At 41.9% G+C, this 14010-nt stretch overlaps 1 long non-coding RNA gene across 2 annotated transcripts in view; it reads right to left on the bottom strand.

Annotated features, from left to right (window-relative positions):
• Positions 1 to 11696, bottom strand: part of LOC109452097 (uncharacterized) — a 48088-nt gene extending 36392 nt beyond the window's left edge. For both annotated transcript variants that reach the window (XR_012498767.1, XR_012498768.1), the window contains exons 1-2: positions 11473 to 11696; positions 8172 to 8260 (exon numbers count right to left, since the gene is read on the bottom strand). This is a non-coding gene — a long non-coding RNA (uncharacterized LOC109452097). The remainder of the gene's footprint in view (positions 1 to 8171; positions 8261 to 11472) is intronic.
• Positions 11697 to 14010: the final 2314 nt, after the last annotated feature.

Consider the following 14010-nt stretch of genomic DNA (forward strand, 5'->3'; position numbering starts at 1 on the left):
TCTTCCTCCTCTGGGTGAAAAGGTGTTGGGGGCTCTGATAGTCAGAGCAGGGAGAGCAGGGCCAAGGTAGTCATGGGATGGGTGGGGACAGGTGGACAAGCCATCATCCTTAGGGCCTAGCACCATGCAAATAATCCCTGGCACCCTTCTGCCTCCCTTCTTCAGGTTTTAGTTTGGCCCTGAAGCTTGTACAGAATTTAATCAATTCTATTTGATTAAATTGAATCAATTCTAAGTTACCATATTTTGCCATGTATAATGCGCACCCCTGTTTTTGGCCCAAACTTTCAGGGAAAAAAATTTTTAGTTTTAATTTTCCAATAATTTTTGTAAAAATATCAGCTAGATTGCTAGGTCCCACCTAAAATGTATGAAGAGAAATGTCGTGCTGTTCATCTTATGGTAATAAAGTCAGCATCACCTACTTTATCAAGTCAGAGTCACTTACTCTGTGGACAATAATGTGTCACTCTTCATTTCGTTTTGTTGAATTGTTGGCTGAAATTACTTTCGTTGCAAGTTTGTCATAAGTTCAACAAAACCGATTATCCTATGGCATTATTTTGCATATGGATGTCGTTATTGATTTCTAGAGTTACACTTTTAACTCATAAGCATAAACAAAAGAATTAAAAACATTCATATAGGTACAGAATTAATACTACCCATGTATAATGCATGTCCTTATTTTTCCCTCACAAATTTGGGCAAAAATGTGCTCATTATATGCTGCAAAATACGGTAAGTATTGTAAGGTTCTTATACTATATTCTAATATAGTATCACTTGAAGGCAGATTATAATAAGTTAAAGATATAGACTATAAACCCTTAAACAACTACTAGATATTACAGAAGAAAAGATTCATGAACTTGAAGACACACAATAGAAATTATCCAAAATAAAACAGAGAGAAAAAAGACTGATAAATGAACAGAGCATCAGTGAACTATGGGATAATGTCAAGTGGTCAAATATACACACAATTGGAATCCCTGAAGAAGAGGGAACGGAGGATATGGGCAGAAAAAAAATCTGTAAAAAATAGTGGCCAAAATTTTTCTAAATTTGATGAAAATTATACACTCACAGATCTAAGAAACTCTAAAATCTAAGAGCCAAAAAAAAAAAAAAAAGAAATTACACCAAAGCAACAATCAAATTTCTCAAAACCAATGATAAAATCTTAAAAATAGCTAGAATAAAAAAAAAGACACTTCACATAAGACAAAGAATGATTACAGATTTCTCACTGGAAAAATTCAAGCTAGAAGACACTGTACCAACATCTTTAAAGTATTGGGGGGATATTTGTCAACCTAAAATTCTTTACTCAACAAAAATACCTTTCAAAAAAGAAGGCAAAATAAACCCTTTTCCAGACAAACAAAAGTTGAAAGAATCCATCACTAGTGACCCATACTAAAGAAATGTTTAAGGAAGTCAGTCATTTCTTCAGGAAGAAAGACAATACCAGATGGAAAATGGAATTTACTCAAAGGAATGGAGAACACAAAAAACACAGTAATTGTATAGGTAAATATAAAGAACTTTTTAATCCTTTAAATCAATTACAAGCTAATCGACTCCTTAAGCAAAAATAACAACCATATATTGTGAAGTTTTGAAGTAAAACATACGACAAAAATAGCACAAAGGTCTGGAAGGGAGAAATCGAACTATACTGTTGTAATATGGTTCTATGCCCTAATCACCAGGAGCATGCATATATCACAGAGCAAAGGGGACTTTTATAGATGTAATTAGGATTATTAATCACTTGACCTTAAAATTGAGAGGTTACTCTGAATTATCCATGTAGGCCGAATGTAATCCCATGAGTCCTTAAGAGCACAAGAGAAAGACAGAAGGGGAAACCAGAGAGCTTCAAATCACGAGAAGAAACAAATATTCCATTGCTGGGCAATGGAGGCAACCAGGCGAGAAGAAATGTGGACAGCCTTAAATTGCTAAGAGAAAGGCCCCTGGTCAAGGGCCAGCAAGAAACAGGGAACTGAGTCACACAACCATAAGTAACTGAAATCTGCCGCCAAACCTCATTTGCTTGGAAGAGAACTCTGAGCTTCAGACAAGAACAGCAGCCCCAGCCAATATTTTGATTTTACCCTAGAGAATCCAACCATACTGTGCTAGACTTCTAATCTACAGAAACTATAACAACAAATTTGTATTGTTTTAAGCTACTACATTTGTAGTAATTTACTATGCAGCAATAAAAAACTAAACATAGACCAAAATGTAAAACCTAAAACAATATAACCTCTAGGAAAAAAACAAACCAATCAGTCCATTAGAAAATAGGCAGAGGACCTGAACAAACACTTCTCCCAAGAAGACATACAAATGGCCAACAGATGTATGAAAATATGCTCAACTTCACTAGCTAGTAGGGAAATGCAAATCAAAACCACAATGTGATACCACCTCACACCTGTTAGAATGGCTATTATCATCAAGATAAGGAATAACAAGTATTATAGAGGTTGTGCAGAAAAAGGAACCCTCATACACTGCTGGTGGGAATGTAAATTGGTACAGCTACTATGGAAACCAGTATGGAGGTTCCTCAAAAAATTAAGAATGGAATTATCATACAACCCAGCAATCCCTCTTCTGGGTAGCTACCTAAAAAATCTGAAAAGATTTATCCATAAAGATATGTGTACCCTTATGTTCATTGCAGCGTTATTCATGGTGTTCAAGACATGGAAACAACCAAAGCATCCTTTGATAGATGACTGGATAAAGAATATGTGGTACATATAAACAATGGAATATTATTCAGCCATAAAAAAGATGAAATACTGTCATTTGTGACAACATAGATGGATCTTGAGATTATCACGCTAAGTGAAATAAGTCAGACAGAAAAAGTCAGGAACCATATGATTTCACTCACATGTGGAATACAAAACTGAAAGCAACAAACAAGCAAGGTAAACAACTAAAACTCATAGACACACAAAACAGTTTAGTAGTTACCAGAGGGTAAGGGAGTTGGTGGGGAGGTAGAAGAGGGTGAAAGGGGTCAAATATATGGTGACGGAAGGAGATTTGACTTTGGGTGGTAAATACACAATGCAATATATAGATGATGTATTATAGAATTGTACACTTGAAACCTATATAGTTTTATTAACCAATGTCACCTCAATACATTTAATAATTAAAAAAAGAAGTTTTTTTTTAACTAATTTTATTTCATTTTCATTTTTAATTTTTAAAAAAATTTTTATTGGGGAATGGTGTGTTTTTCCAGGACCCATCAGCTCCAAGTCCAGTTGTTGTTTTCAATCTAGTTGTGGAGAGCACAGCACACTGGCCCATATGGGAATCGAACCGGCGACCCTGGTGTTAGTAAGAGCACTGCGCTCTAACCAACTGAGCCAATCGGCCACCACAGGAAGTTTGTTCTTAGACAGAAGATAATTTAAAAGGTCAGCCGTGGGGAAACAACTTTGAAAGGGAACTTCATTATTTTCTCTTCCCTCTCTAATTTACTATCTCACTGGCTCCAGAGTAACAAATAAAAAATGAAATAAGATTCATTGCAATTGGATTCTTTAAAAATGGTAATTCAATAATGTTTCCTCTCAAGGGATTGAAAGTACAATGGCCACTGAAGTTGGCACTTATCTAAATTTCATTTCACTCTTAGTAAAGCAGCAAGAGACAGCATGATTTATACCTACTATCAGGAAAATGAGAAAGACTTTAGTAGTAGTATCCTACCAAGAAACAAGTCAGGGATGCTACAAAAACACCTTCAGTATTTCCCATCATCTGTACGAGGAGATCATTCACCATATTTCTCCAACTGACCCTTTCCAGCCTATTTCCATCCCACCCCCAGTAACTGTTACTCAGCTTCACCCAGATTAACTCATTGTTCCACTAGTAGCAGACCTTGAGATTTCCTGACCATCTGCCTGGGAACTATCCCTTGCTGATGCCTCTTTAGTGGCCTTCTCAATCCTTACCCATTTCCTGTGATCCTGTCATAGCTCTCTTGTCCTGAGTGAATGTCCCACTTATGAACTGCTAAAGTACTTGTTGTCTAAACACCTATTGGCTGATTTTCTTTTAGCATTTTGAAGATAACATTCTATTGTCTTCCCAATTCCATTGTCTCTGTTTAGATGTCAGCTATAAATTTATGGCTTAATATCTTTAATAAATTTTTGAAAATTATCAGCTATTAACTCTTCAAATACTGCTTCTGTCCCGCTCCTCCTCCCTTCTCCTTATGGGACTCCTTTCTATAACTTGTCTCTTACCTTCACTTCTGTTTGTTTTTCATCTTTTCATCTCTCAATACTGTATTCTGGATATTGTTTTGTAATCCATCAAAAATCCATTAATTCTCTCTTCGGCTACCTATTCTGTCGTTAAACTCATCCACTGAGTTACTAATTTTGATTGCTATATTTACAGTTCTAGAGTTTTCCTTTTTTATAGTTTATATTTCTTTTCCAAAATATAACTTTCACCTTTCAATGAACACAGCAAACATATTATTTTAAAGTCTGAGTTTTGTAACTTCATTCTCTAGACCTCTTGTAGGTCTCTGGTTTCTTCTGGTTGTTATTTATATTGTTTTATTCCCTTGTCAGCCTGGTTAGCATTTTTTTAGGTGAAATTCACGTAACATCAAAATAACCATTTTAAAGTGTGTGATTCAGTGGCATTTAGTAGATTCACAATGTTGTACAATCACTACCTCTGTTTAGTCCCAAAATGTTCTTATCATCTCAAAAGAAAACCTTGTACCCCATTAAGTAGTCGCTTCGCATTTCCCTCCCCACAACTGCTGGCAACTACCTACTTGCTTTGTCTTAATTTCTGTCCTTATATTTAATTGGGTTTCTTGTAGGCAGCATGTAATTGCGTCTTGCTTTGTTTGGGTCCCCTTCCCTGTACCATCACTTGAAAACTCTCAAAGCAGTAAGCTGGGGCAATTATTTCTTTCCTTTATCTCAGGATTGCTGTCCTTTGCTGCCTGATGTCCAACCTCTTGAAAACTGTTGGTGTTTTGTTTTTTTCTTTTTCTGTCCATTTTTCTTTTTTCCTTTTTTCTTGTTGTTGTTGTTATTTTGGGTAGGAGGGTAAATATGGTCTCTGTTACTGCACCTTGGCTAGGAGCAGAATTCTGCTGCCTTTTTAAAACAGACTTTATGTGCTTTAGTTTAGCAGTTAAATTCATTCTATTCAATTTAATTTAATTAATTCCATTTTAATTATAGGGTTTGGTTTTGTTTTGTAAGCATGGTATCATTTGATCAAGATATTCACCATCCTGAAATCCTTCCCTGGGAGCTTGAATTGTATAAAATACACTCATTTCTTCCAAGTTAACCTCCTTTGCCTGTAACCGCAAGTGCCAGTCTCCAGATACTCTTCTCCCCAGGAGCTGCCATGAATAGCTCATGTTTATGAACTGCTGAAGGTGTACCTACTCATCAGATACACTCTGACTATAGCTGGCCTCTCTACTAAACTGGGGTCATCATACCCATGTTCTAATATGTGCACAGAACCCCTGGCTCTATGCAAGCCTCTTTGAGCTCTGGGGGGTGGGGCTGAGGTGGGGGTGGGGGGTTGATGTTTTTAAATCCAACATAGTTAACTTTCAGATGTTGGTAAATTTTAAAAAATAATTTCCATTTCCATGAAGATATCTCTTATTTTCTCCTCTTTCCTTGTTCTTGAATTATTTTATTTTTCTCCATAATCCTCTAGTGCTTCTAAATAATCCAGATGCTGTCCACTCCCCAGCCCAGACTGTCCTGGGTGGAACTTTGTCTGAGGCCCACTGGTGCTGTGGTACATGTGTGATCAGGTGCCATGGTCTTGTCAGAGGCAGAGCTCTGTGAGTGTCCCTACCCACTAGAGTTCTGACTAGTTATCACATTGGCTTCAGTTATTGCCTCATCTGTCCCTGCTCTCTCTCAGCCAGACTTGAAAGGGCTGTCAGCACTGCTCCTTTCATTTCCTCACACCTGGCCGATTGCAATCTGGTTTCTACACCCCACCCCCAGCCTGCGTAAGTATTCTTTCCCCAGTTTCTGCAGTTGCTCATCAGGTCTCCTCCTCCTTGGACGGAGCATCTGATACTGCGGAACCACCTGTTTCTTTCCCCCTACTTCTCTGCCACTGTCTTTCAGCTCCCTCCTTTTTCTCCCTCCCAGTTTTGCTGATGGTTCTGGCTTTGTCCCCAACCCCTCTCTTCTTCCAGGAGAACTCACGGGCTCCTGTGGCTTTGATGACTCCACTAGTGAGGGAGAGCTGGGATGAAGAAAAAAGACTTAGTAGATCAGGAGAGTATGCCAGACCTTGGATTAGACCCTTAGTGGGTTACTGGGGAGGAGAATGAAGGCAACTGGAGGAGAGGGGGGATGCTAAGAACATGTCTGCTGCCTCCAGGCATGGTGCCTAAACACTGACAGACAAGTCAAGCATTGCTTGAGGATCCACAATAGGAGAAATGTATACTATGCAAAGCAAGATGTTCCCACAGACACATTATTGTAATCTGATATTTCATGCAAATACAGAGCAGTATATCAACCTGGAACGCGCTGAATAAGGCTTTGCTATCTTGAAGTGCTATGAGGAGTATGATTTATATGTTGAAACTTGCCCCCAGGGGAAAGAACTATTCAAATGTGTTTGTTCTAGTTTGCTTTATACTCGCATATACTTGTCCAGAGGAGTGACCAAGGACACTACCCTTCTGTGGCTACTGGTTCAAACATGAGGACCTATTAAGGGGACAGACAAGATGATTGTGTCCAATTGCCGGTCTCAGCCTGGAAATCTTCTCCTTCCTGCTATGACTTGCTCCTCCTTCCCAGCTGAGCTTGCAGCTGTCTTTCCCAGAAAGTCTTCGACCACCTTGTGCTTGCCCTTTGCACATAAACATCTGGTTGTTCACACTTCCTTCTGCTGTGACTCATACAAACCTTCCTTCTTCAGTCAGTCGGTAGTCTTTTTGAAGGCAGGGCTTGTCCCACAACACACCAGCAAAGCACCCCACCCACCATGAGCACTCGGTATTTGTGAATTGAAGTTTGTTTGTGAATTCCTGTCGGAGGGTGAGGATTCTTGCAGAAGGGTGGCACTGGCAGGGCTTTGGCCGTTCATCTCAGTCTCAGCCACCTGTCAGCTACGAAGAAACACTGGAGAGCACTGAGGTAGCACCTTGCCAGCCCCTGCACCCGTCAAATAATTCTTTTTTTCGGGAGGGGGGGGATATTGGGGAACAGTGTATTTTTCCAGGACCCATCGGCTCCACGTCAAGTCATTGTCTTCAATCTAGTTGTGGAGGGCGCAGCTCACTGGCCCATGTGGGAATCTAACCAGCCACCCTGTTGTTCAGAGCTTGCACTCTAACCAACTGAGCCATCCAGCCACCCCTCAAATAATTCTTTACTCCAAATGAAGGAGAAAGGGCTGAGGAAACACCTCAGGCTATCCCTGTCTCTCTCACTCTGCAGCACATCCGATCCCGGGAGCCCCTGGAGGGCATCAGTGATGGGGATGTGGGTCCTGGACTGGGGCCGAGTAATGGTCCACGTGTCGGTCAGCTCAGGCTGTGTGTGTGTGTGTGTGTGTGTGTGTGTGTGTGGTGGGGGGTGAGGGGGTTGTGTGTGTGAAAAGACTAGAGCTTACTAATTGAATATTACACTGCAGTCATTCCAACCATCCAAATCCATTTGTACTCCATTTCTCCAGCCTTGAAGTTGAGCTTCCTTAAAGTTCATGCCCCAAGGACTTCACCACCCATGACCTTGCTGGTGGCTGACTTTTACGTACCTCCTCACTCCACAGCAGCTTTAGCACCTCTCCACCCTTCTGTCACTTCTGTACCAAGGATGAGCCACCACCCTCTGGCTTCTCAGTCCTTTCAACAACCATCATCTCCCCCCATAACACCTCAGCTGCCCACAGCCTAACTGCCAATCTTACTTTCACAAATGAATTCACCACCTTCAAATGCCTGTTTGGCACCTCCACCTCCTGTGGTTCCTGCTTTCTACAGAATCCCAGCTTCAACAGTTGGACCCACAGGGCATGGTCTGCAGGGCCAGCATCTTACTTTCTTCCCCCTCCAGCTTAGACTATCTGTAATACAGCCCATCACCGCTTACCTTACGATACCCTTAACTGCCTTGTACCCTTTCTCTCCACTGCGGCGAACCTCCAGCACTGGTTAGCCAGAACCATCCAGACATCAGATCTGAGGAGCAAATGACAAAAGAATAGGGGCGTCACAGCTAGAAGATTCTTTCACAAATCTCAAATGAGCACCAGCCCTGCCAGCCAGCTTACCACAATTTTTGGACAATTTTATGCCCCACCCTCTACACAGTCTATTTCATACCCTCCCCTTTCTCCTCTACACCCCACCCTACCTCAAGCTCTGCAGAGACACTCTGCTTCTGGGAGAAGTGAAAGCCCTGTGCTCCTAGGGGTGGGGTGGGTTCCCTCCTGCATTCAGGATCCTGCACCAGCATAAAGCCACTGCATTGAACTCTCGCTCTGGCATGGATTTCGGGCCTGACCTTTATGTGGACCAATGGGCTTCATGGATCCCAGGTCAGAGAACGTCATTTATTTCCCCACCTGTGGGGCTAATTCTTCCCTGCCCCGTGGGGAAACACTTGGGCAGCTCCTTAGATTTTTCTGGTTACTTATGAGTTACAAAAGGTCCTCTGGTCACTCTAAGTCCAGTAGTTAAAGTATGGTACCCTGCATAATAATCATAATAATCAACTTTCAACTTCACATTTTGGCTGGGTTTCCCCTCCTCTGCCATGACACCTGCAGAAGGAAAATCCTGAAACATTTCTCTTTTCCTTTCAACCTTTTTCATGACTTTTACTCCACCCTTTGCTGTAGTTTCTGACCCCACCCAGGGTGGAGGTGTTGAAGGTGGGGCGGGACAGTTCTCATACAACTTGGAATTCCATGGTGATCTGGCAGCAGCCCTCTCTCGGAAGTAAGCACTTTCCTCTCTGAAGTACTTCTGTGGGTTTCTTGGAGAACCCCTAGTCTCCTGGAATCTCTTTCCAGCAGGTCGCACAAGACACCTTCCTCAGGCTTTCTGTGCCTGATAGAGACTCAGCACTTACTGAGCTGTGGGGTTCTGCTTGTCAGGTAGCCTTGGTTGGGATATAAAACAACCCCATGCAAGCTTTCTCATTTGAGTGGCCCAAGCCTGGTCCTTGGGAAACACTCACGGGTTCCCTCTGCCCCTGCAAACTGTGGGAGCACAGGCCCCAGATATGCAGCCTCACCCCCACCCCCTGCTGCCTCCTCCCACAGCACAGGCTGGGATCAGGGAACTGGCAGCTTTCTCCAAAACCCCTTCTCATTTCCAGACTTTTTACAGCCTTTTAAACCTCTTTCCTATGCCAGAGGTAGGAGGTCAGCAGGGGGTCACAGAACCAGTTTTGGAAACCTCCTCCCTCAGGTACTCTTGACAGTCACTTGGGAATGCAGCACCTGCCATTCGGCCCAAATGAGCAACTATAGCCCCATTTTCAAATCCTGCCACGCTTGGTTGTGTGTGCAATGAATGAAGAGTTAGTCGTGGCTGCTGTTATTCTAAAGCAGGAAGACAGCAAAAAGGAAGGAAAGAGAGATGTCCTAAAGGGGACCGGGCAACCTGATCAGTTTAATACATCAGTGAAGTTTCAGCACTCTCCTCAGGCCCAGAAAAGCAGCCTTATTGCAAGCTGTAGGAGATTTTGCTCCAGAATAGAGATTAAATACATTGTTATATACCAGGTGGGTTGTCATGGCAACCAACACAGCATCCTTTGACCCATATTCATATTTAGAAACCTGAGTGTGAGCAGAGGTGGCAAGACTCTGGTTCAGCCTATGTGCCCCATTTGTCTGAGGCTCACTCCCCAAACGGTGAAGCCACTGCACCCAGAACGGAAACCACTCACTCGATGGAACAGAAATGAGCTGTTTACGAAGGCGTTGCCAGGGCTGGGGTCCTGACAGAACAGATGAGGGAAGCTGTAAGGACTGAGTTATACAAAATGACCAACATGTATGGCAACTCATATTTGACAAAGTCAGAGGAAATGGCTTGAAGGAGCCTCTGGGAGATCATTAAATCCTCTCTTAGCAATCCCGCTTGAGTTTCACAGACGGAGAAATAATAATAGTAGTAACTGTAGTAATAATAGCTTCATGTTTCAGTGTTTCCTTTTAGTGTAAAGAAGGTTTTAGACACTTAGGAAACATCACCTCATTTATTTCTTAGGACAATGCTATTAGGTAATTACTATCATTACCTTCATTTTACAGATGAGAAAACAGACGCACAGGTAAATTCACCTGCCGCCGGTGGCCTGGCCAGGAAGGCAGCAAGGCAGCATCAGGAGCAGGGCCTGTGCATTATGACTCCTGGTCCGGTGTGATTTCCATTGCAATATTACACTGCGCAGCAGATAAGCTCGATTGGAAATGCTCTCATAAAACCAGGTTGAAGAGGTGAAAGGGTGCTGTATACCTTTTCTATTTTTCAAGTTCAGAGTCCAAGAGCACATCCATTGCTTTGAAAATACTTGTGGTATTAGACTGAAATGCCAAGGACAGAGCATGAAGAGCAGGCCACAAACAGAAAGACAGAAGCTGTGAAAACAGTGCCAGCCCGATTTGTGAGAGCTTCATGGGTTCTGAGAGCCAGTGCCTTCTCTAGGCTCTGACAGAGGCAAGCTGACCAGGCAACAGAGGTGAGATCATGGAGGAAGAAAGATGGTGATCCAGGTGTTGGGAGAGGATGGGTCAGGGAGAAGAAAAGAGACCTAGAGACCAAGGAAGCTTCAGAAACGAAACAGGCTAAAACCAGAGCGAGAAGTCAGAATTTAGAGGTTCTAGACAAGAAGGCAGCCTGGGAACAAGCCCTCAGATAAGGGGGAAAGGCCTGAAGGAAAACACCAGTCTTTTAGAGGAAAGGGCTCTGGACAAGGAAATTGGCTTCTGTGCGAGAGGGTTAAGTACAACTGGAGAAGGCCAGTGGTATGAGGCGGGTGAAGATAATGGGCCTTGGGGGAGCAGAGCAGGCTTCGAGGGGTGAAGTAGCAAGAAGAACAAAAGTGCTAAGTGAATTTGAAAGGGATGTTCAGGAACTTAAAGAACGTGAGACCTATGAGTCTGCCCAGTGTTTGCAAGCAGGGTCTTGGCTAAGAAATCTGCCTCTTTCATCACCACCCTCAAGCTTTTTGGTAGACTATTTCCTGCATTCCCACAGTCCCTGGGCCCTCAGTGCTCCCACAGGTGATCTCCCCACGTGTAGTCTATCCCATTCCCACTGCCGCATCCCAAAGCGTCAACATTGCTCGTAGGTGTGCTGCCACCCTGCGTCCCCCAAGTGCCCACACAGTGCCCCCCCATTCCAACTTCCCAGCAGGAACACTCCCAACTCATTACCTGTGGATTCCTTGGGTCCTTAGACTGTCCTTCAAACACATCATTCTTGATACCTCTGTGACGCCACTAGATAGTGAGTGCTTTGAATCATGTCTTATTCATCTTGTCATCTGTTGGACCTCAAAGACAGTTGTTCAGATATTAACACTAGCAGTCTGTCAACTCTACCAAAGCGGAAGTAGTTAGTAGTCTGTTGTTCATAGGCAAAGGCCAGTGCTGAAACCATCCAGTTAAAAATCTTATTCAGGTTGTGCCCTCTTGTGGAGAAGAGGGCAAAGAACACTACGTTAGTACCTTAGAAGATGGGGATTTAGTTCTTTCTTACCATCTCCTTCTCTTCTAAATATAGTTATACTGTTATATTAATGAAAAATATAGTTACGTTTAATATACTATTCTATATTTAAGTTTAATTTAATATAATTCTATATTTAAATATAACTAAATTATATCTAAATATAGTTATAATACATTAATGAACCATCTTTACCATATTATGATTTATGATTTTATACTGTTCACAGATGAATCAGGAACTATTGTATAATTATATTTTCTTTCTTGTAATATCAAGTGTGTTTTTGCTCCTGGAAAATCATTATATTGCTTCATTTTTTATTAGCTTAGTTTTAAAGGTACTTATCAAAATTAATGGCCAAACTCTCTGCTGAAGCTGTAAGGTCCTCTCGGTATTGTTAAACAAATCTGGAACCTTCAGTAATACTACTTTTAAAAATCATTGTACTGTTTCTGTTTACTTTGTACATTTATTCAGTTTTTTAAATTCCACATATAAGTGAGATCATATGGTGTCGCGTCCAGAACAACACGGGCAGTGAGAGAACGAGAAAGGGTGGCGAAGGGTTAAGAAAGAAACAGAAATCAAGGAAGTTATGAAACAGGGGGCCAAGGGTCTCCCAGCCTCAAAGGACTGAGAGCCCCGAATCGGGCTGCCTTCTGGCTTTTATTGATGAACACACAAGGAAGTAGCATTGTTTTCTCCACGGTCTGTGAGTCTCATACATCATACCAAAAAACTGATTCAAATCAATTACGCTTGCCTGTTAACAGCCGGAATAGAAAGTCCCAAGATGTGTTAACAATTATGATATGTGCCTCCCCAGGAACAAATCCCTTATGCTAAAACGTATTATTAAGAATGGAAGGAGAACTGATGTTATTACATCATTGGCTCACTTCCCAAGCAAGTTGTGGGAAGGAATACAGCCACAGAGGCAGAAGCTCTCCTTAGCTGGGGGAAGGTGGGGGCTGTGCCCACCTCTATCTACCCCGTGAGTTCTCCTGGTGGTCCCCACACGGTTCCACCTGGCTTGGGTTGTTCCTCCCATGAGAAATCTTACCTGTCATTGGCTGACCAACTATCTCTTGGGGGCCAAACAGAGAGACATGAGGTGTAAGCACAAAGGTGAAGCAAAGTCCCTGAAAGGATTAGTCTCACAGACTCTCCTTTCTTTAGGGATAGGCAGGAGGGAACAGACGACTAGGCTGCTGCGTGACAACAGTATAGTATTTGTCTTTCTTCGTCTGACTTATTTCACTTAGCATAATGTTCTCTAGGTCCATCCATATTGTTGCAAATGGTAAGATTTCATTCTTTTTTATAGCCAAGTAATACTCCATTGTATAAATGTGCCACATTTCCTTAATTCAGTCATCTGATCAGCATTTCAGTTGCTTCCAAGTCTTGGCTATTGTGAATAGCACTGCAATAAACATAGGGGTGCATATATTTTTTTGAATTAGTGTCTTGGATTTCTCTGGATAGATACCTAAAAGTGGAATTGCTGAGTCATAAGGTAGTTCCATTTCCAGTTTTTCGAGCTACCTCCATACTTATTTCCACAGTGGCTGCACCAATCTGCTATCCCATAGTCTTGGAGATATAGAGGAAAAATTGATGGTTGCTAGATGGGAGGTGGGTGGGGATGAAGGAGAAGGAAAAGGGATTAGAAAGCACAAATTGATAACTACAATATTGCCATGGGGATATAAAAGACAGTTTGGGGAATATAATCAATAATGTTGTAAAGATTTGTCGGGTGTCAGATGGGCACTTGTCTTATTAGGGAGACCACTTCATGGTCGGTGTAAATGCCTGACCACTGCATTGTACACTGAAGCTGAAGCTGAATAATATTATGTGTCAACTATAATTTAATATATATATATAGTCACAGGATATGGACTAAAGCATAGGGAATAGAGTCAATGGAATTGTAATAGATACATACGGTCAGAGGGGCAATAGATTGGGGGAGGGGGGTTATCACGTTGTGAGGGACGAAATGTCTAACTATTGCATTGTTTTGTACACCTGAAACTATTTTTTTAAAAAAAAATCATGAAGCTATCTTCAGTGCTACTGCTCAAAATGAGGCTAATTGTTTACCTTCCCATTTTTTGCACAGCTATCATCCTGGACTCCCACACTTGCTTGCATTTTCAGTCTTGATGAATGGAAGTTCTGAATTTTAATAAGTAAAATTTATCAGTTTTTCCTTCGTGGTTAGTGCTTTT

This window comes from Rhinolophus sinicus, linkage group LG09 (genome assembly GCF_036562045.2).
Source record: "Rhinolophus sinicus isolate RSC01 linkage group LG09, ASM3656204v1, whole genome shotgun sequence".
NCBI lineage: Eukaryota > Metazoa > Chordata > Mammalia > Chiroptera > Rhinolophidae > Rhinolophus > Rhinolophus sinicus.